The following is a 23,861-nucleotide window of genomic DNA, read 5'->3' as shown; positions in this document are numbered from 1 at the left end:
AGGGACAGAGAAACAGCCGATACGTGTTTCACCCGAGGGCCAACAAGCCAGGGCTTTCTCAAGGCAGGATAATCTTGTGCGGTTGGTGTAGAATATAGAACCAAATAAAGTTGCACAATAGCAAACGTCAACTGCTTGGGTCAGACCGCATCCTGGATAAAATGTTACATACTTTTTTGTAGTTATTAAATTAATACACAATTTTTGACACACATATTTTTCAATATTGGTTACATATATTTTTCAAATATTAAATAATATAAATGTCATAATATTATTTAATTTATTATTTCGTATTTCACATTTATTAATCATATAGAGAAAAAAACAGTTTTTGAGTAATTTGCGTATTTACTAATATAAATGTGCACATTTTGTTTAGGATTGTACAATTTTATTTGACATTTAAAGCTAGTATTTAACAAACACATTTTATATATATATTAAATCGTTTTATATATATATATATATATATATTCACTGAAAAAAACATAGGCTTTACAGACGTTATAGTTAGGAATTAGCATTTAAAAAACCTTAGAACTTCACTGAAAAAAACATAGGTTTCAGGGACGTTATAGTTAGTTGGACATTTCACTCATAGAAAACCATAGAAATTCCCGTTATAGTTAGTTGAGCTAACTATAACTTGCGCCCCCGCAATGCACTGCTGATGACGTCACATATTACATCATTTATGACATGCTCAGTGACATCACTGATGACATCTCAAATGACATCACTGATGACATCATCCGGTGAATGTGTGTTTCTATAAAATGTAAATATGTTTTATATATATACGTCAAGGTGTATTGAAGAATGAATGGGTGTATAAGAGTCAGGATGGATGATTAAGTAGGTGTGTGACTGACTGTATAACTGAGTGAATAATTGTGTCTTGCTTAAAACATGTGTTAGCGACTGATACAGACATTCACACAGTTTAGGTTGTCAGTTGGTGTGTAAGCGGTTGCATGGTTTGTGTACCAGCTAAATGAGGATCTATATGAGCTATTGATTGCTTGTCTGAGTATCTGTATGGGTGCCTGAGTGTCTGTGTGGGTGGGTGGGTGGTCTGACTCTGTGCATAGATGTGTGAGTTGTGTGGATAATTCACTGGGTATATGTGTTCAAGTCTGTATCTGTGAAAGGCTGTATGGCTGGGCGAGTGTGTGTATGAGTTTCTTGGTGAGTGAATGGATGCCTCAGTTGTACATGTGTGAGTTACTGCATATGTGAAAGGCAGCATATATGAGTGTTGGACTGTATAAATGACTATATGTGAGAGTGAGTGATTGTGAGAGTGCATGTATGGATCAGTGTGTGCGTGTATTAGTTATTGGATTATAGTGTAAGTATGTGTTAGTATATGTTTAAATACATGAGGTGGTATGTGTATAAATGTACAGGTGAGTAAACAAAAGTGTGATTCATTATTTCCATTACTGACTAGACGTGTCAATAACTATGAATGAGAGGCGGTGTGTGAGTGTCTGTATAGATATGTGACTGGATATGATAATGCTGTATTGATGGCTGACTGTATGTATGAGTGACTGTATGGGTGAATGAATAGATGTGTGTGTAGACCTTTGAATTCGTGAGTAGATATTTACTAACTGGTATTGGTGTGTTCATGGTTTAGAGAATTATAGTCTGTATTTTAGAGTGGTTGTATCAAGCGTTATATTAGAGTCTGATGAGGTGCATCAGCTTTCACGTGGATTATGTCATCAGTGATGTCATCAGTGATGTAATTTGAGATGTCATCAGTGATGTCACTGACCATGTCATGAATGATGTAATATGTGATGTCATCAGCAGTGTATTGCGGGGGCACGAGTTATAGTTAGGTCAACTAACTATAACAGGGGAATTTCTGTGGTTTTCTATGAGTGAAATGTTCAACTAACTAAAACGTCCCTGAAACCTATGATTTTTTCAGTGAATTTCTAAGGTTTTTTAAATGCTAATTCCTAACTATAACGCCAGTAAAACCTATGGTTTTTTCTGTGAATTTCGAAGGCTTTTTAAATGTAATTTCATATTTTAATATTTATGAAACCTATATTTATTCTAAATTTTTTAATAATATTTTGGAACTCTATTATCCTTTTTTTTACTTTAAAAATTATGTAATGTTTTATATCTTTGCAAAAAATTATGTATATCATTTTTTTTTTTTGTTGAGAAAACTAGAGTCCCATACCGGTAGTCTACCAAGCTCCATCAGCACGCGAATCCTATCCGCCCTATTGAAATGATGCACATTTCGTATCTGACGGGTTCGTGGCAACGCGTCCCATGTAAGAACATATACGTATGAGGTTGCGCCAGCTGCTACTTTGGTATGCGACGGGCACGCAGTACCAAGCCACGCCTTACATCATGTACGTATGGGGTCGCGCCCGCTGCGCGTTGCGTATGCGACAAATGCACGCTGCCAGGGCCTGTGTTACATCATAGACGTATGATGTCGCGCCGTGTACGCTATTCCCTAATTTTTTTGGTATGTCTCAAAACTATATCTAAATAACTTTAAAGTGTATATGAGAGCAAGCGATAATCTAAAATATTTAAACATTTGTATATTTCTAAATGTAATAAACTTATATTATAGTAAATATATTTTCTCAAAATCGCGTCGGTGCAGTCTCCTTGAGCACTGGGTGCGCGATTGCCATGTGACCTTAAAAAAAAGCGTTTGATTAATTCATAACATTTCCCATTGTAGCAGTTGGAAAACGCCACCCATTTTAGTCATTCTCTCTACAGCATTTGATGAGACACACCTCTTCTGCTTAGAGAGATTTTTTGAAAACCTTTTGCTATGTACACATATCTTACACTACACACAACATGCAACCATCATCTTCATCAATATTCATGGTCTGAAAAGTAGCCTTCCACCTGTGATAGGCACACACCTAAAAGTTACATAACCAAAGTTTTCCCCACTGCCAGAGGCAGCATGGTTGCATACGCTGTCCACAGCACAATGTACTGTGGTACGGCTCAGGGGCAGTATCATGCATAGATAATAAACACACACGGACACAGATAGATAGTGCAAGTGGGTACCGGCACCCGCGCTCAACACCTTTTTATTACCAGGGTCACATATCCAGTGACATCTGTGCTGGATGCGTGTGGGGTGAGTGTAAACCAGCCCTCAGGGAATGGTTGCTGCTAGCATCAACTACAACAGTATTCATTGGATCACACACAGAGATTCAATAATAAAAGAGTCAGTAGTTTGTGCTGCAGTAAGGTAGGGACAGTAGATGTAAAATGATACAGAAAAAATTCCACTGTAAAAGAACCATAACTTGTGGTATACTGCGACACAGGCAATAAATCTGAAATAATACACAAAAAGATTGTATCATAAAGGGTCCAGCAGTTCTAGTGCACTCAGATAGCCACATCAAAAGCATCCAGCATGTGCACAGCCAGCGATGATGCGTGCTGCGGGCGGGCCGTACTAAGAGCAACATCTGTTGCCTTCAACACTGCATCATCTGCAATAGCGACTCGATCTGAATTGTGAACACTGCTGTCTGCAGTGTAGGCCAGAGAGAGTGGTCAGCAAGGGCCCACAGCTATGTAATGTGGACTTGAGCTGCCCAGTTTGTCATACACAAAGCAGCAAAAAGTGTGTGCAGAGCCTGCAATGATGCGTATGCGTGGTGTGGACAGAGCGGACTGGAGCAATGTCTTTTCCTACAGGACTGCGTCATCTACAATAGCGACTCGATCTGAATTGTGAACACTGCTGTCTGCAGTGTAAATTGAAGGCAGTAGTCACAGAGACATCCATGAATACATCTTCTCACTTCCTCTTCACAAAATACAACAACATAAATTACATAAAACTCTGCAATAAATAAATCAAAATAATTTGAATTGCAATTTCTGCTGCCAACATTGTAGACTATTCAGTATTCCTTTGAACTTGCAAGATGAATTTCATCATTGCAGTAAATCTAAAACTCATCTAAAAGAAGTTCTTCAAGCAAGTATACTAAAAGGATATTCTGTATATTTCAATAGATGATGTAGTTAGTTGCCAACTGAATTCTGTAATTAAACAATCACCACTTGATCTGAATTGTGAGCCCTGCTGACCGCAGTGTAGGCCAGAGGCAGTGGTCATTAACACCTCACAGCCACATGCCATTGGATTCGGAAGCATGGAGTTGGTTGCACCTGATCGCAGGGGGTACACAGAAATAATCACAGACTTTAACTTCTGACATCCTCAATCATAGAATCAAGACCCCGTTTCACTGTTTGGACCTGCTCTACCACGCTGTACTCCACCGCCTGGTGGCAACCAAGCACAATAATCATGTGCAACAGTTAGCTACGCAAGCACAGAGTCTGATGCACCTCAACGGAGGGAGTTCTATGAAAACCAAGCAACAAGTAATATCGGACATCTTCCATTGTGGGATCAAGACATCGTTCCACTGTTGGGACCTAGAGTTGGTTGGACCTGGTCGAAGGGAGTACCTTCATCTCCACTCTCAGATGCAGTTCTAACATCGTCCATTGTGGGATCAAGACACCGTTCCACTGTTGGGACCTAGAGTTCCTTGCACCTGGTCGGAGGTGGTACACAGAAATCATCACAGACTTTAACTTCTGACATCGTCAATCATTAGAATCAAGCCCCGTTTCACTGTTCGGACCCGCTGTACCGAGGTGTAGTCCAGCGAGTACAGTCAACCAAGCCCAATAATCCTGTACAGCAGTTAGCGACGTAAGCACAGATTCTGATACATCTCAACGGAGAGAGTACTGTGAAAAGCAAGCAACAGGTAATATCGGACATTGTCCATTGTGGGATCAAGACACCGTTCCACTGTTGGGACCTAGAGTTGGTTGCACCTGGTCGAAGGGAGTACCTTCATTTCCACTCTCAGATGCAGTTCTAACATTGTCCATTGTGGGTTCAAGACACTGTTCCACTGTTGGTACCTGTTGGACTACTGTGTTGGTAGTAGACATAGCACTCCACGCTGCTGGGCCTCAGGCTGGACGCTGTGTGCCTGTGTAGCGGTAGCCAGCGTTGATCTCAGGAGCCTTCCAAGCTCGCACACCTCTGCCCAGGAGCTTCCGCTGGCACGTGGTGGGCCCTCTTTCACATACAGCGGTGTCGAAAGATGAACTGTGTGGCATATGTGCTCCTCAGCGGCCATGATTACCAGCAGCCTGAGCGCATCATTCACTCAGCCACCTTCGCTTAAGGGTCAACCTTGTGGCGGTGTAAGCTGTGCATACCTGGCAGACACGTTCGCCATTCCGGAAGAGAACCACACCTAGAGAAACGTGCCTTTTATTCATACCCCTGTACTAGCCTTGCGTACGCGGAGCCAGCCCACTGCGCTAAAGATTTGGAGGGATGGGGCACGTACACGCTACGTTTCTGTAATCTTCCCTACTGACTGTACTATCATGGTTGCATCCACTGTCTACTTCACTCAATAGACCATCAGTGTAGGTTGACATGTACATGTCTGTGCTCTACATACTCAAGTCTGTATACTTTTATAATCGAGGATCACTTGCCACCTTCGCACATAATGTGCTCCCAGCTCTCCCTGCATTCTGCATTGTGTAATAGAGGTGCCATGCCAATTTTGGTTTGTGTACATAGCTAGCCACGGTTCCCACAGTACTTAGTGTTGTTGTGTCTGCTAGGTGTACATGTTGTTTATCATGTTGTATGTGATACAAGGTAGCACATTTGCCTTGCTAACATCCCAACAATCACTCTCAATATCCAGCAGGTAATGTAGTATCTTGAAAACCATGAACTTGATTTTTCAGGCAGTTGAGCAATTGGCGGATGCAACGCAAAAAGGTATTGTGGCGGAATGGGATTTCGGCGCAGCTGTGAAAGATCTCCTGCAACATGCGACCTTTCAGAACATCGCAGATTGCCTGCAAATTCAAATTGTTGCTCCAACATTCGAGGAACATTACTGTCCCTTCGAGGATATCAATTGGATCGCTTTGCTTTTCTCACACAATGGCAACAATGACTTCTTGGAACAGTTCGCATCTCAAGCCGCTGAAGAACTTCCGCACTGCAATCTCCAAGACTTATAAGACACGCACGTTATTCTTTTTCCATTTTTTGTGACTATTTCCTTTAATTTTTTTTAATACACTTCAATTGTACTACTTTTATATAACAACTTTCTAAGTATGCTCAGGCATTTGAACTCTGTTTTCATTATTGCCCCTTACGTCTCCATTATACCAAGAGATCGGTGATGTATGGCCAATGCAAATACGCTATTTACTTTCTAAATTAGCCTAAACCCAACATCCAATTTGAAACCATGTCTATTCTTTTTGCACAAGTCTCTCTGCCTGCCTGGTATCCACGAAGCCCTTTCACACAAATTTACTCATCCTCAGCCTCACAAGCTGGCAATCAAGATAAAAAAACATGACATTGTTTAGGAGCTGGTTGGCACAGTGTGGTAATCGTATCCTACCTTTATTTTTATTATGGAATGTAGTCATTCATGTCTAATAGCTATTGTTTATGTTACATGGAACATGTAATATGGAATTCACTGATGCAGGAGCTTCAGTTTGAATACAGCAGAAGCGGCGGTTGGAGTTTGCCTCAGCTCGATGCCTCAGCACTCAGCACAAGAATGCTTTTTTGAAACAGCTAAAGACAATAATGTATGGTTTGACCAGAAGGGTACCACATGTGCTCCTCAGAAGCGCAATGTTTGTGTTCATCCTCAAAGTTCCGATGTGTGTAGAACTATTACCAATTCTGACACGCACCAGATTGAATCTACTGTACAAGAGATTGCTGACTGTTCTACTGTTGATAATGTTGTCTTACAAAAAAGGAGTACCAGGGTACCTAAGAAGTTTGATGATTACATTTTGCAAATTTCGTTTTTGTTTGCTTTCTTAAAGGATACATGTGGTGATGGTATCCTACCTTTATTTTCATTATAAAATTTAAAGTCATTCAAGTCTAATAGGTATTGTTTATGTCACATGGAACTGTAACATGTAATGTGGAATTCACTGATGCAGGAGCTTACGTTTGAATACAGCAGAAGCGGTTGGAGTTTACCTCAGCTGGATGCCTTAGCTCTTGCACCAGTGGGTCCATTTATGGCACTTAAAAACACTTAAACACTTTTTATATAACTTTCAAACTCCATCCCTTTATTACACACAGCCACTTTCTTAGACCCACCTGATTTCACCGTTTGTCTTCTGTGGCATTGCAACATTCTGCATTATATTCTTCATGATTATTTCTTTATTCCTGCTTGCTCAAACACTGCATTTGAGTCTTCAGACCGGTACGGGTGAATAGTTCGCTTCCCACTCCCTGTATAGTATAAACACATACTAACACTACTTATACAGGTATGCTGCAGCGGCCACTATCCTACTGCACAAACAGCACATCACTTTACAGCAATCAGCTCACGGCTTAGGGTCACGGTTTCATCCCCAAGTCATCAGACCGGTACCAGTGAGTAGTTTGCTTTCCACTCCCGCTATACTCTAAACGCATACTAACACCACCTGCACAGCTATGCTACTGCGGCCAGTATGCTACAGCACCCAGAGCACATCAGTTTACAATACTTAGCTCACGCTTTAGGCGGACGCTTTAATCCCAGAGTGTACAGGCACCTCACCTCAGCACCATCTCATACCAAGAAATAAGTCAATGTCCAGGATAAAGTATGGAAACCAGTTGGGTTGCAGACAGCTCTGTCAATCTCTATTTTCAATACTGTAAACAAAAATAAATGAAACAATAAAAAAATAAAAAAATGATGAATGAACAGAGGTAAGGAGAAGGCCCATACATGAGTGAGGAAAAAAGGAATCAACAGGGGAAAGAAACAAGTATGCAGATGAGCTCATCTGCATACTTGTTTACAGTATTGAAAATAGAGATTGACAGAGCTGTCTGCAACCCAACTGGTTTCCATACTTTATCCTGGACATTGACTTATTTCTTGGTAGGTGCACTTTCCTCATTTTGGGCCCTTTATCTTTAGGCACCAAGAGGTTTACAAATTATTAGATTGTCCATCCTCTTGATCATACATCAAGAGATGTTTTGTACCCATCCCATAACAAACTGCATACAATAATGCATGATTTATTGAAACTGTATGTTTTCACCCTTCAACAAAGAGTTGCAAATGATTCTATAAAATATAAATAATATATGTTTCCCCCTTTTTTTCATACAATGTTAACTTGGGGCATCACTCACTGGTTAAATTCCAGGAACGCAGCTATGTTATGATGCTTGTCTTGGAAGTGTAGATTCACTGTTTTTAATGCATGGGACTATTGTATACTCGGCTGGGTGTTGCAATGTTCCAGCTTTTAATTGTATGTGTATATCTTTTGTCTTTTGTAAACACAGCCCTGAAGAAGTCCCGGCAGGGACGAAACGCGTCGGCTGTCCTATTCTCACTTTATTGAAAAATAAATCATCTAAACAAAACGGACTTTCTGGACATTCATATTTGTAAAATTCTCATTGATAAACCTGTTCATTTTATGGTGCACCTGTGCTTTCAATTAACTCATGTTGTAGTTCTCTTTTGAACTGGCATTGTGTTGGCGGGTGTCGTATCGGTGTGCACATGATCCCCACCCAAGGGTTGAGATAAGGGGAATTTTTTCACATAAGTGGCAAAAAAATATTTTGTATCAGGTGCATTTGTGTCAAGGTTCCGCCAGCCACCATGCTATAGAAGTTACTGTTTCCATCCGCTTTAGTGGAACTCACTCAATGTCACTTTATTATGGCCACCTGACACCAATGCACGCATTTAGCATGCTAGAATGTCCCATGAAAGAAAGCATTTGGAGCACACACGCTCTTGTAGAGACAGCTCAGGATAAACAAGCATTTGCAAATCAATAGGTCTTGCATTTACAAGAGTTGGAGCTATTGGCATTTCAAATGACAATGCCTTTTATTTATGTGTTTTGAGAACCTGCTAGCGCTGCATAAACACACATTTTGTACTTGCAGTCATTGCTTATGAGAAGCAAGGCTGGCAGCCACTGTGCCTCTTTTACTGCCAGCTTTGCTTCTCGTAAGCAAGGACTATAAGTACAAAGAGGAAAAGAAAGTCAAGGGTCAGGCACAGACCTCACAAGGCACTCTCCATTGACTGCTTTTGAGACATCACGCGTAGCATGTGAGGAATGTAAATGTAAATGTAAATGTATTTGAGCTTGTAAAGCGCACTGCTACCCGTCCGTAGGTTTCCTGGCGCTGTATAACTCTGGGGAACCCGTCCTGGCTTTCCCTGTGGGATGGTCCCTGCTGGGAGTCCCCAAGGTGGAGCCAGGCATCCCCGGAATTGATGGGGCCGTTGTGGAGATTAGGCAAGCTAATGCCCAGAGTTGCAGAGTGGAACCCCTGATTAGAGTAAGCACCGAAACGAGAATTATTGAGTCCTCTGACCCAAGTCCACGACCCTGCCGCGTCGGGAATTGAACCCTGGTCCCGGGCCAACTTCTGCTCCCGGGTCTGCCGCCTCTAACCAGTGAGCCACACTACTCCACTCCAGGAAGAGACAGAGACAGGGCTACGAGAAGCCCCCGCTGGCACTACACACACAAGAGGGTCCTGGGGAAATGTGAGAGATGGGATTGGCCTTGTGATGACCACCCACCAGAAGCCCAGTCTGGTTGGCTCCTTGGGGAGGTCAGGGGTGAAGAACTGGGGTGGTCCAGACTGGGAAGATACAGTGATCTCGCAAGTGCTTCAGGGGCCCTGATATGAGCTGGACTGCCACCCTCGGTGGTGCAGTAAAACGCAACCATTGCTGGGTGAAGAAGTGGGGTCCTTGCACCACTTGTAGTTACGTACCTGCAGCTAAGGGTGAGGTTGCGACCAGTCATAGGAGGCATATCCTGGAGGCTGGGCATGCAGGTCGCAGCCTGTGGGACTGGGGGCCTGAGCTTTGGTATTCAGGAATGGCATAACCCCAGAGGCAGACAAGGGACTGGAAGAGACAGAAGCGGCTGGACCTAGAGAGAGAGGTCTGAGCCAGAACCGGCTGTTGCATATGCGAGCTGGGCCCGCGCCCAGGGCGCAAATACCAGAGGGATGCCAAGGAAAGGCAAACTCTGGCCCATCCCTCCACACTTTAGCCCTCACTAACCCATCTACAGACCCAGGAGAAAGCAATAAAGATGAACATATAACAGACACTTGTAGACGGCGTTATCATCAGGGATCCCTGCGTTTCAGCATCCCAATTTATGCAGCGAATGCTTAACCTGCTCAGTTATCTCATCTGGATTTATGCAATGGGTCCTTAACCCGCTGAGCTATCTCATCCAGATTTACGCAGCGAGTCTTTAACCTACTGAGCTATCTCATCTGTGAGCACAAGGAGTGTTGAGTCACACAAGTTGAAAGGAATGTGTATGCAACAGCATCAATGAACACATTTACACAAAGGAGGGACGAGTAAAGAAAGGGTGAGAAGGGGAGAAACATTGGGAGAGAAGGAGAAAAGAGTAAAAAAGTGGGATGAGTCACCCCAAGAAGTGAAGATGTGTAGACTTGCTACCTACCTTGCTCATGTATTTCCATTTGTGTACGGTGTAGTCTTCTCTCCTCTGGGAGGGTGTTGGTTTCTGTGTGTAGGGTGTAGTTTTGTCGCTGTGGACGGTGTAGTTTTCTCACCTCCGCGGATGGTGTAGTTTTCTCTCCTCCGTGGATGGTATAAGTTTCTCTCTGTAGAGGGTGTAGTATTGTCTCCTCTGTGAACTGTGTAATGTTGTCTCCTCTGTGGAGGGTGTAGTTTTCTCTCTGTGGAGGGTGTAGTTTTTTCTCCTATTATGAAAGTTGGGGTTATTCCCTACCTGTGACTGTTCTGGATTTGTCTTCCCTCCTTGTGACCTGCGCTGTTTTACCTCTCTGTGGAAGATGCTCCTTCATCAGCTGTGCAGGGTCCGGGGGCCTCTCGCTCTCCTGCAGAGGGCGCTCTTTTGCCTCCCAGTGGAAGACGCTCCTTCATCAGCTGTGCAGAGCTTGGGGGCCCCTCGCTCTCCTGCAGAGGGAGCTCTTTTACCTCCCCCTGGAAGATGCTCCTTTATCAGCTGCGCATGGTCACGGGGCCTCTTGCTCTCATGCAGAGGGCGCTCTTTTACCTCCCCCTGGAAGATGCTCCTTCATCAACTGTGCAGGGTCTGGGGGCCTCTCGCTCTCCTGCAGAGGGCGCTCTTTTACCTCCCCCTGGAAGATGCTCCTTTATCAGCTGCGCATGGTCACGGGGCCTCTTGCTCTCATGCAGAGGGCGCTCTTTTACCTCCCCCTGGAAGATGCTCCTTCATCAACTGTGCAGGGTCTGGGGGCCTCTCGCTCTCCTGCAGAGGGCGCTCTTTTACCTCCACATGGAAGATGCTCCTTCATCCGCTATGCAGGGTCCGGGGGCCTCTCGCTCACCTGCAGAGGGTGCTCTTTTACCTCCCCAAGGAAGATGCTCCTTCATCAGCTGTGCAGAGCTTGGGGGCCTCTCGCTCTCCTATAGAGGGCGCTCTTTTACCTCCCAGTGGAAGATGCTCCTTCATCAGCTGCACAGGGTCACGGGGCCACTCGCTCCACGGCAGAGGGCGCTCTTTTAACCTCCCAGTGGAAGATGCTCCTTCATCAGCTGTGCAGAGCTTGGGGGCCCCTCGCTCTCCTGCAGAGGGTGCTCTTTTACCTCTACGTGGAAGATGCTCCTTCTTCAGCTGTAGAGAGTCTGTGGGCCTCTATCTCTCCTGCAGAGGGCGCTCTTTTACCTCCACGTGGAAGATGCTCCTTCATCAGCTGTGCAGGGTCCGGGGGCATCTTACTCTCCTGCAGAGGGCGCTCTTTTACCTCCCAGAGGAAGATGCTCCTTCATCAACTCTGCAGGGTCTGGGGGCACCACACTCTCCTGCATATGGCGATCTTTTACTACCCCATGTAAGATGCTCCTTCATCAACTGTGCAGGTTCCAGGGGCCTCTCGCTCTCCTGCAGAGGGCGCTCTTTTACCTCCCAGTGGAAGATGCTCCTTCATCAGCTGTGCAGAGCTTGGGGACCTCTCGCTCTCCTGCAGAGCGCCGATGCTCTTTCTTCAGCTGTGCAGAGTCTGGGGGCCTCTCGCTCACCTGCAGAGGGCGCTCTTTTACCTCCCAGTGGAAGATGCTCCTTCATCAGCTGTGCAGGGTCCAGGGCCTCTCGCTCTCCTGCAGAGGGCGCTCTTTTACCTCCCCGTGGAAGATGTTCCTTCATTAGCTGTGCAGGGTCTGGGGGCCTCTCGCTCTCCTGCAGAGGGCGCTCTTTTACCTCCCAGTGGAAGATGCTTCTTCATCAGCTGTGCAGGGTCCAGTGCCTCTCGCTCTCCTGCAGAGGGCGCTCTTTTACATCCCCGTGGAAGATGCTCCTTCATCAGCTGTTCAGGGTCCCAGGGCCTCTCGTTCTCCTATAGGGGGCGCTGTTTGCTTCCTCCCTTGTGCAGGGCGCTGGCTACCTCGGCTCCTCCCAGTGACTGCGTCGCTAATGCGCAGGTGAAGCATCTGAGGTGACATTTCATACCCCACTCCGCTCACGCAGGAATTCACCACACACAGCTTGGGATTTTATCACAGAGCGCACCCCCTGTGGGGGGACCTAGACCTGTGTCGGAATGGGATCGCAATTAGGCCCTGGGCAGTCACAAAACAAAGTGGCCATATTCCTGGACCGCGCCCTTTCATGAAACACCATTTGTTAAGCCTCTTTCTGGCACAATTGTAGAGAAATGTTTGGTAAATTAAGGATTTTTAAGCTTATGCAACTCTGGGCAATAGCTTGCTTAAACATCCCAACGGCCCCCAGCGCCGGGATACCCTTACGGGGGTGCCAGCGACCTGCTATCTGTGCCAGCGACCTGCTATCTGTGCCAGCGACCTGCTTTCGGCCCGGTATTGTTGCCTGCATTGCTCAATTTTGTGCCAGCTATTTGTGCCAGCGACCTGCATTGTGTGCCATTGATTGTGCCAGTGATTGTTTTTGTTTGTGCCCGCGACCTCGCTCTGTGCCAGTGATCTCGCCCAGCATTGTTGTTGTGCCCTTAGCCTCAGCACCCGACATCGCAATAGCCATCCCGGACAGCTACAAGATCATCCGAAAGGACCGCATCAACCAGAAAGGAGGAGGCATCGCCATCGTCCACAAGAACACCATCCGCATCACGACCAGCTCCGACGATACCCTCACAGCCGCCGAACACCTCCACTTCCAGATTCACACCGACCCCAAGACCACACTTAGAAGCACCCTCATCTACAGACCACCAGGACCCCGCGCACAATTCAGCGAAGACATCACTGACTTCATCAGCCCACACGCCCTCCCCTCCGAAGACTACATCCTTCTAGGGGACCTCAACTTCCATCTGGAAAAGAACAACGACAGCAACACCACCACCCTTCTGGACAACCTCGCCAATCTCGGACTCAAACAACTAGTAAACACCCCCACCCACTACGCCGGACACACGCTCGACCCAATCTTCTCCTCCAGCAAGCACGTCTCCTTCAATCACGTCACAGGACTTCACTGGACGGACCACAGCTGCGTTCACTTCAGCTTCAGAAAAACCACAACCCACCACCACCCACAACAAGTCCCCCGCAGAAACTGGAACAAACTTACCACCAACCAACTCACCACTTCGCTAAACCAAAACCTTCCCGCCAAATCATCGGACCCTAATCAAGCAAACCTTTGTGTTCTTATGTGTCTGTCTTTTATTGCGGTATTTTATTACTATTGTATTTTACACTTTATATAACCTGGTGCTATTGATGTGCTTAAGTATCTGCCTTTTACTGCAGTATTATCTTACTATTGGTATCCTACATCTTATGTAATATACACCCATCTTCACTTTTACTCACCGACAGTGCACTGATTGCTACCTCATATTTGAGTGTCTTATTTGTTACTGCATTAATTTGTTTGTACATATATTGGATTCAGTAATTCATTAGTAATTTAGCCCTATTTTTATACTGTATATGCGGTAAGCTGCACCTACCTCACCTTTATCCCTATCATTCACTGTTCGCTACCACATTTATTTGTTGGTTCTTCTGATGTAAGCTACTTCACGATGCTGCACTGATTATTACTACCTCATTCACTTCGTTCATTCATGTAAGCTGCACCCAGCCACTTTCTACACCTAGACTACACTGCTGTTACCTCGTACATTCTGATGGGTATATTTGATTCCACCTAACCGGCTCTACCGCTCATATTTTGTACATGGTGTAAGCTGACTGCTACCTCGCATATAGGATACATTAGGTAAGCTGCACCTACGCACTGTTTGTTCTTGGATTGCACTGACTTCTACCTCTTATACTTTTGGTCACTCACTAGTGTCATTCCTTGCCTTGTAACTAGTGGCTGACAGTTTTTATTGTCGTCCTATCTCCTACACCCAACATCACAGCCTTTCTAAAATGGAGCTTAACGGCAAGCACACTTTTAGAATTAACTACCCTTCCACACTCACCAAAAAAGCCACTAAACGTTTTAAACATAACTTCCTGAGGTCGCACCCTGAAACACCCTTTGCCGACACCTACTTCTCACCGGGCAATGGAGCCCTGAATACTGATATCATCTTCCACACCTCACGCAGAGCCCAATGGAGAAAAGCGTTCCTATCCCTACTCACCGTCTCCACCACCAGGAAAACAACTCATGGCCTAACTCTCTCTATCACACCTTCCCACCTCTTCCCTGGCAGGACTACCATTACTATCTACAATAACGGGATTGTCCTAATTCAATCCACTGACAAGAACCTGGAACTACTAGACAACCTATTCCCCAAGTTCAAAGAGCACCTTTCCAAGCTGCGGACCCCCACCCAGAACTCCACCAGCACTATCACCCCTGACATCGCAGCCCCCACCTACAACACCTCTACCCCCAGCCCCCCGGTAAATGGCCCACCTGCTGTTAACGCCCCACACTCCCCAAGGACAGTCACAAATCTCTCTACCTCATATACTAGCCGCCCCTCTTACATGACCCCTCTTATCCCCACTCATACCCCCTCCATCCCTCTCCCCCCTGACATAACAACTCCCACCCACAACACGCCACCATTTGAACACACCACCGCTCGGAGCTTATCCACCCCCCCTCCCATCCCCCCCACGGCAGACCCTTCTCCCTCCCCAGCTCCCTCCCCACTCCCACCCACAAGTCTCTCACACCTGACACAACAACTCTCACCCACAACACGCCACCATCTGAACACACCACCATTTGGAGTTTATCCACCCCCCCATCCCATCCCCCCCACGGCGGACACCTCTCCCTCCGCAGCTCCCTTCCCACTCCCACCCACGACACTCTCACCCTCCCAACTAAAGATACAGAACATACCGCCTCCCTTACCTCAGCATCCCCCTCTCCCCCACCTCCTATTCTCAGCCCTCACTACCCTCCTGTCTCCCCCACTGTCTTCAGCCTTCACTCACTCTTCTACTCTCCGGCACCGTCTCCCACTGACGTCACTACCTATGTCTCCCACCCACCGCCTACTTCACCTACTTCACCCACACCCCTCGCCCACAAACACGCCCACACTTTGAATGCCATCCCACTCATTAGCACAGCAGAACCTTTCAACAACGCTAGTATATCCCCCCCTCGATACCCTGCCCGCTTTCCAGCTCATTACTCAACCATTCACCAATGGCTCTCACCACCAACCCCATCCCCAATGCACCTCCTGACCTGACTTTATCCACCCTCCAACAAGTCAAAATGCATATTCTACAAATCAAAAAAGATGTCCACGCAATCAAAGACCTTCTCTCCTCACAGCCCAGTCTACCTCCCACCATCCCTCTACCCCACAAACGACGCACCCTCCCTACATGCCCTCGCCCCCAACGACACCCGCGCTGGCCGACTATCCCCGTTCGCAATAACTCCCACCGCCCCCGTCGTGTCCTCAACCCATTGTCGGACCGCGACCTATGCTCTCTCCTACGCTCTTATGGCCCAGGTCCGGTAAAACACATATCCAACACACACATCCCCATACCCACAATTCTTACAAACCCTCTGAGGCTCCCAACACTCAACAACAGAGGTTCCGTCCCTAACAACCTCAGAAAAGTTCCCCTCACACTAGAAAGCTCGACCACCCTTCTCTCTCCCAAACTCAAATGCATCCTACTCAACTGCAGATCGGCCCAGAGACACTCCTCCGACATCGCTGATCTCGTCTCAGCTATGGATCTGGACCTAGCCATTCTAACGGAAACGTGGCTTACTGAAGCCTCTACCCCGATTATGGACATACTAGTCCCCCCCCAATTATCACATCATTAGGCTGGACAGGTCTCCTGGCAAGACGGGCGGGGGAATTGCATGCATTTTTAGGAGCAACCTCTCCGTCACTAAAGTCACCTCCCCCTCCCTTTCCTCCTGTGAACTCCTCTGCCTCGACATCACCAGCGAGGGCAAACAAGTTTGTGCTCTACATCTCATCTATCACCCGCCTGGTGACAATCTCATATTCACCCAACAACTCATGGACATGATCACTTACAATGCCGGTCGGCAGACCACCCAAGTCTACCTAGGTGACTTCAATCTCCACTGGAACGATCAGAAAGACACAGTGGTGAATAGTCTCAAAACTTTCCTTAATGCGCTTGACCTCACCCAAATATGCGATAGACCAACACACGACAAAGGCTCGATACTCGATCTCATCATTGCCAAAGAGAACTCTACACAACTGGAGGCGATTCTACCCTGCGACTGGTCAGATCACCACATTATCACCTTCTTTATCAATGAAAAAGTTAAACCTAACCCGGCTCAACCAATCAAATCCAAAACATGGAAAAGGGATATGAAGAATCTTAACCCCTCTACCCTGGCTCCCCACATCGACAATCTCCTCCTTTCCCCTTCAGGTGTCTCAGATGTTCAATCACTGACCGACCACTACCTTGACTCTATGAATACAATAGTCAATGAAGTCGCCCCACTGAAACTGAAGAGAGTCTCCACCAAAATTTCTAACCCCTGGTATGATGATAGACTCAATGACGACAGGCGTACTATGGGAATGGCAGAGCGCACCTGGAGATCGGACCCTTCAGCACTGCACCTCAAAAGGCTTAAGAACAAGAGAAATGCCTACTTCAGGAAAATAAAGCGCACAAAGTCAGACTTCTTTAGCCGTCAGTTGGACCAAGCAAAAAACAGGCCAAGAAAGCTGTTCGAACTAATCAAGACCCAAACAAAGACACAACCCTTACAATCAAACAGCACAACAAGCGACACCCCACACTGTGAAGCCTTCTCTGCTTTCTTTAAGCTAAAGACTGACAACATAAGAAATGACCTCATCATGGATGTAAGCCGATTCCCCAACCACACCAGAATGGCTAACACTCAACCTAAAAACAAGGCATCTTGGCTGTACTTCGATACCTACTCGGAAGAAGCAGTACACAAACTGCTCTGCACCTTGAAGCCCTCTAATCACCTCACAGACCCTCTACCTGCTAATGCTGTAAAAGACTTCATCCCCTTGCTCCTCCCTCTCTGGACCAAAATCATCAACAGCTCCCAGAAACAAGGCCTCATTCCAGACTCCCTCAAGGTGGGGCAAGTCACGCCTATACTCAAGAAACCTACAGCTGATCCGTCTGACCTAAACAATTACCGGCCCATCACCAATATCCCCACCCTGGCCAAACTGCTGGAGAAATGTGTCCAACTCCAACTAACAAAACACATTGACCAATTTGACCTCCTCAACCCTCATCAATCAGGCTTCCGAGCGAAACATAGCACGGAAACAGCTATGACACACATAATTGATGACGCCCTCCAAATTCTTGATCGCAATGAGTCCTGCCTCCTCATCCTTCTTGACCTCTCTTCAGCTTTTGACATGGTCAAACATGAGAACTTGCTGGAGCTGCTAAGCACTAGAATGGGTCTTTCGGGAACTGTTCTCAAATGGTTCTCGTCCTTCCTTCACAACCGGTCTCAGAAGTTCAAGATCGACAATGTGCTATCTACACCTGTGCCTGCAGATCTAGGTGTTCCACAAGGATCCTCCCTCTCCCCCACACTGTTCAACCTCGTCATGGAACCGCTCGCCACCTTGCTCCAAGCTTCCAATGTCCAATTCCATATGTACGCCGACGACACACAACTTTACCTAAAGCTACAATCCCCGGAAGATATCAAACATCTGAATTCCACGCTTATTAACACTCAATCTTGGCTGGCCGATAATCACCTCAAACTAAATGCTCTGAAAACTGAGTTCCTACTCATCTCATCCCCGGCGAAAATTTCCACCACCCAAACCTGGCTCAATAACCTAACAGCACTCAATGTCCAACCTACCATCGTGGATTCGGCGAAATCCCTAGGCATCACACTCGACGCCAAGCTCAACATGCAGCAGCACGTTAGCAAAGCCACAAAAGCAGCTAATTTCTGAATAAACACACTGAGGAAAATTAAACCCTTCCTCCCTGCCGAAGACTTCAAAACTGCTGTACAAGCTTTAGTCATCCCTCGAATAGACTACGGAATTGTGGCCCTCAGCGGACTCCCGCTATCCACAACAGCACCCTTAAGAGCCTCCCTGAACGCTGCCGCGAGACTCATTAGTGGCTCAAGAAAACATTCGCATATATCCCCAGACTTAAAATCTCTAAAATGGCTGCCTTTTGAAGCCAGAATACAGCTAAAAATTGCAGTTATGACACACGCGGCCGTGCACCACAATGCACCCAACTACCTCGCTCAAAAGTTGTCTATATCAGGAGGTTCGAGATCCAATAGAAGTACAAAAAATCTACTCCTGAAACCTCGTAGATTCCGGAAAGAGAAAACATACACTCCTTCTCAGGAATGGCACCCAGGATCTGGAATGCGCTCCCTCCTGAAACCAGGCTTATCTCCTCCACTGCACTCTTCAAGAAAGAGGTGAAAACCATCCTTCTGGCCAAGATCTCCTGAACCTTATAGGTGCTGAATCAGAGACTCTGCATTGCTTTGTATCACTGTTCACCTTGTCCTTTGGCACTATACTTCTACTTGATGGGGACACTACTACGCTACTCTCTTACTACCGACCAATATATGATACACGTTGGTCTACTGATTCACTCTCCCGATGCCCCCACTCAGTGTTCTCTCTATACTAAAACATTGGTATAAGCCATCCACACACCCAAGGTGTACCTGAACACCTCTGTAGTGGGTTCAATGACTTTTGCCGTCTTATATTACTTGTTTACCTGATTGTATATTGATATGTTTTATGTATGTTATTATTATCCTACCATGTTAGTGACTATTATACTGCTCCCATTATCTCTGTTTCATTCCTACTGCCCCTACCCTGTCTTTGTGAAGCGCTCTGATATCTGTAAGGATCTTGTTCGCGCTATATAAAACTTTGAATAAATAAATAAATAAATAAAGCAGCCATCAATCTCACACAATGGATCACCTACTGCGCTGACGAATTAGCACCCTTGAAAAAGCAACACAACAAGCCAGGTAGCAAAAAAGCCTCCTGGTTCAACGACGAACTCAAGAACTCCAAAAAGAACTGTCGCACCCTCGAGAAAGCCTGGCGAAAAAACCCAACTACAGACAACATGACCGCCCTCAAGGACACCACCCGCAAACACCACCAGCTGATCCGATCCACCAAGAAATCTGCATTCAAGAATCGACTCGACAACAATGCCCACAACAGCAAGGAACTCTTCAGCATCGTCAAAGAGCTTACCAATCCCAGCGCCGACACCAACGGCATCACTCCCTCTCAAGACCTCTGCGACTCTCTAGCCTCGTTCTTCCACAGTAAAATCGCTGACATACATAACAGCTTCGGCGACCAGTCCACTCCCCTCACCACCGAACTGAAGCACCCCACCACCATCCTTTGCGCCTGGAACCCGATCAGCACCGAAGACACCATCCGCTTGATGAACTCCATTCACTCTGGATCCCCAACCGACCCATGCCCCCATCACATCTTCAACAAGGCCGACTCCATCATAGCACCCCAACTCCGGGATATCATTAACTGCTCCCTCAACACCGCTACCTTCCCAGTAAGCTGGAAACACGCCGAACTCAGTGCCCTCCTGAAGAAACCTACAGCAGACCCCACTGAACTTAAGAACTACCGCCCCATCTCGCTCCTCCCTTTCCCTGCCAAAGTCATAGAGAAGACCGTCAACAGTCAGCTCGCCGCCTTCCTAGAGTCCAACGACTCCCTCGACCCCTCACAGTCCGGCTTCCGAGCCAAACACAGCACCGAGACCGCCCTCATCGCAGCCACAGATGACATCCGAACACTACTCGACAACGGGGAAACAGCTGCCCTTATCCTCCTGGACCTCTCCGCAGCATTCGACACGGTCTGTCATAGCACCCTTGTACAACGCCTCAGCAACGTCGGGACGAAGGAAAAGCATTGGATTGGATCATATCATTCCTCGCCGGAAGAACCCAGAGAGTCCGCCTCCCCCCTTCAGATCAGAGGCCACCGAAGTTATCTGCGGCGTACCACAAGGATCATCGCTCAGCCCCACCCTCTTTAACGTCTACATGAGCCCCCTTGCATCTATCGCACGCCAACACAACCTCAACATCATCTCCTACGCTGACGACACACAGCTGATCCTCTCCCTCACCAAAGACCCAAACACCGCCAAAACCAACTTACATGAAGGGATGAAAGACGTAGCCGAATGGATGAAGAATAGTCGTTTAAAACTGAACTCAGACAAGACGGAAGTCCTCATCCTAGGATCATCCCCCTCTGCATGGGACGACTCATGGTGGCCACCAGCCCTAGGCAACGCGCCCAAACCAACGGACCATGCTCGCAACCTAAGATTCATCCTAGACTCCTCCCTCTCGATGACCAGACAAGTCAACGCCATCTCATCATCATGCTTTAACATCTTGCGTATGCTCAAAAAGATCTTCCGATGGATCCCCACCGAAACAAGAAAGACGGTTACCCATGCACTTGTCACTAGCCGACTGGACTACGGAAACACCCTCTACGCCGGAACCACAGCCAAATTACAGAAAAAACTCCAACGCATTCAGAACGCCTCAGCCAGACTCATCCTAGACTTACCCCGCCACAATCACATTTCCGGCCACCTGAGAGACCTTCATTGGCTCCCCGTCAACAAGAGAATAACGTTCCGTCTCCTCACCCACGCGCACAAAGCCCTCTACGACCTAGGACCCAAATTCCTCAACACGCGCCTAACCTTTTACACCCCCACCCGCCAACTAAGATCGTCCAATCAAGCCCTTGCCGCGATTCCACGCATCCGAAAAACCACCATTGGAGGAAGATCTTTCTCCTACTTAGCGGCCAAAACCTGGAACTCTCTCCCCACCCCCCTCCGCCTTACACAGAACCACCTCTCCTTCAGAAAACAACTAAAAACTTGGCTATTTGATAAATAACAACCCCCCCCCTCAAGCGCCTTGCGACCCTCCGGGTGAGTAGTGCGCTATACAAATTCTTTACTTACTTACTTTTACATAGACGTGTGCTATACAAGTACTGGATTTACATTTTTTTACATTTCGGCCAGGTGTGCGGGCCGAAGAGCCAAACCCCTGACAAGGCTTGGGGTTGCCACGTGCAGCATGACCCAGTATGTTAATGTCCTGGCTGGTAGAATGTCATCGCTGGGGTAGGGGACTTTAAAGAGTAGACATAAGGAATATTTTTCATTGACAAGGAAAGGAATTGCTCTTTTACACATTGTAATGATAATAACTTATATTGATTATAAGTTGCTTTCCACCGCACCATCCTGGAACTTGAATTTGTCACCTCTGGGACACCGTATGTTCTCAGCGGCGTGCATTCATCTGAGTGAGCCATTGGGTTGGCTTATAATTAGGCTGTGGGGTTTCAGGTTAAACCGATAATAACTGATAAAACCCCACTGAAAGCGAAATAGCCTTCACCAGTGAAAACATATAAACACTGAAAAAACACCTGCACAACCACAAACTAAATGCCATTCAAAGAAAGGAAAAAGAGAGTGAAAGTCATTTATTTTCATCCTGACGGGGCCAATACAATGTAATGTTGTTATACAAGCTAGCAGTAATAAAGCCTGGGCTAACATTATTCTGCGTAAGTTTTGTTGTTTAGGGATGCCACTAAAACATTGTTTCTTAATCCTTTTGCTTTTTTTCAGTTTTGTGGTCTTTGGACTAAAGATGCAGGTTTAGAAGCATGTGTTAGGTCTAGTTTAAATATTTTATAAATTGTAGAGAATCAGGAAATATCAAAATCATATTTGATATTTTGGCTGCGTTTGATTCTTTCAATGATCGGTAAAATGGCTTGTTTCATAAGAATCTTTCCTAATATGTGTAATCACATTTACCCACAGAGAATAGGTAAAAACGCTTAATACCTCAGCCGACAGTTTCTAGTGGGTCAGTATTGACATTAGGTGAATTGCCAACACCTTAGACTTTAAACATTTAATGCAAGGTATAGTGACAAGTATATGTATAAAGAGCGCTATCACCAAGCATCTGGGATAGTGATGAAAACATGACACTAGACTTTTGTCTGCCAAGTGTTCAGCATAATTGGTGTAGATGTGAAACCTCTCCTTGAGAGTAGGATGGGTGACACCTTTAGTGACTTTGGCACTGCAACCAGTATTGGCAGGGAAAGTTATGTCAGTGGCCAGAGTTAACAAATTGTGTACTGGCTGTTTTGGAGTTGCTCGTCTCAAGTGCCAATGTTGAGGGGGTCTTTTCACAGAAGTTTACATGGGAAGGAAAGGGCGAGCGCTCATGACCAAAGACTCACTGAAGAAGTATTGTATGGTGTATTACAATTAGTTTAATTTGCAAACCTCTATTTGGACCTGATATATACTATACGCACATTGTCTATATATCATGTTCTATAAGTGCAGAAAGCAAGCAATAATAAAAGGAAAACGTTCCATAAACACCGGAAAAACACTTTTTCTGTGGATTTTAGTGGCGCGAAAATGTGTTACCACTGACAACAACTGCTTTTTAAGGTATTGAAAACACTGAAAAAACCCCACCAGAATTTACCAAAAATAGAAACTGAAAACAGGAAAGCCTACTTATAATGGATGGGCAGTCAGAGGCCCATCGATGCCCTACTATTGAACTGCCCCTTCCTCCTGTTGTCAGTAGCTGCTTGCTCAAGGAGGGATTCAGAAAAGGGGGTGGTGATGAACAGAGTGCCTGAATTAAGCAGACCACTCTTACCCAGTCCAAAGATCAGGGCTTGATCCATCACCGTTTTTTAGCTCACTGCACCATCCCAGCTCAGAACTTGGCTATATGCAAATTAGTCTGTTCCTGTCCCAGTGCATGATGGGAACAGGGCAAACCAAACTACCAAGCCAATTCTTATACTGGGAAGGAAACAAGCTTCCGGGGACCGGTTTCTGCCATTTCAGGCGTCGTCGGCCCGGCTTGCTTGAATCCTGATGGTGCAATGAGCAAGGGACTCACATCTGAGTATACCCTTCCACGCTTATGGTGGACATAATGATTCAGAAAAGGGGGTGGTGATGAACAGAGTGCCTGAATTAAGCAGACCACTCTTACCCAGTCCAAAGATCAGGGCTTGATCCATCACCGTTTTTTAGCTCACTGCACCATCCCAGCTCAGAACTTGGCTATATGCAAATTAGTCTGTTCCTGTCCCAGTGCATGATGGGAACAGG

The sequence above is a fragment of the Lissotriton helveticus genome, chromosome 7 (assembly GCF_964261635.1).
Source record: "Lissotriton helveticus chromosome 7, aLisHel1.1, whole genome shotgun sequence".
NCBI lineage: Eukaryota > Metazoa > Chordata > Amphibia > Caudata > Salamandridae > Lissotriton > Lissotriton helveticus.
Note: the sequence above shows the minus strand (reverse complement) of the source record.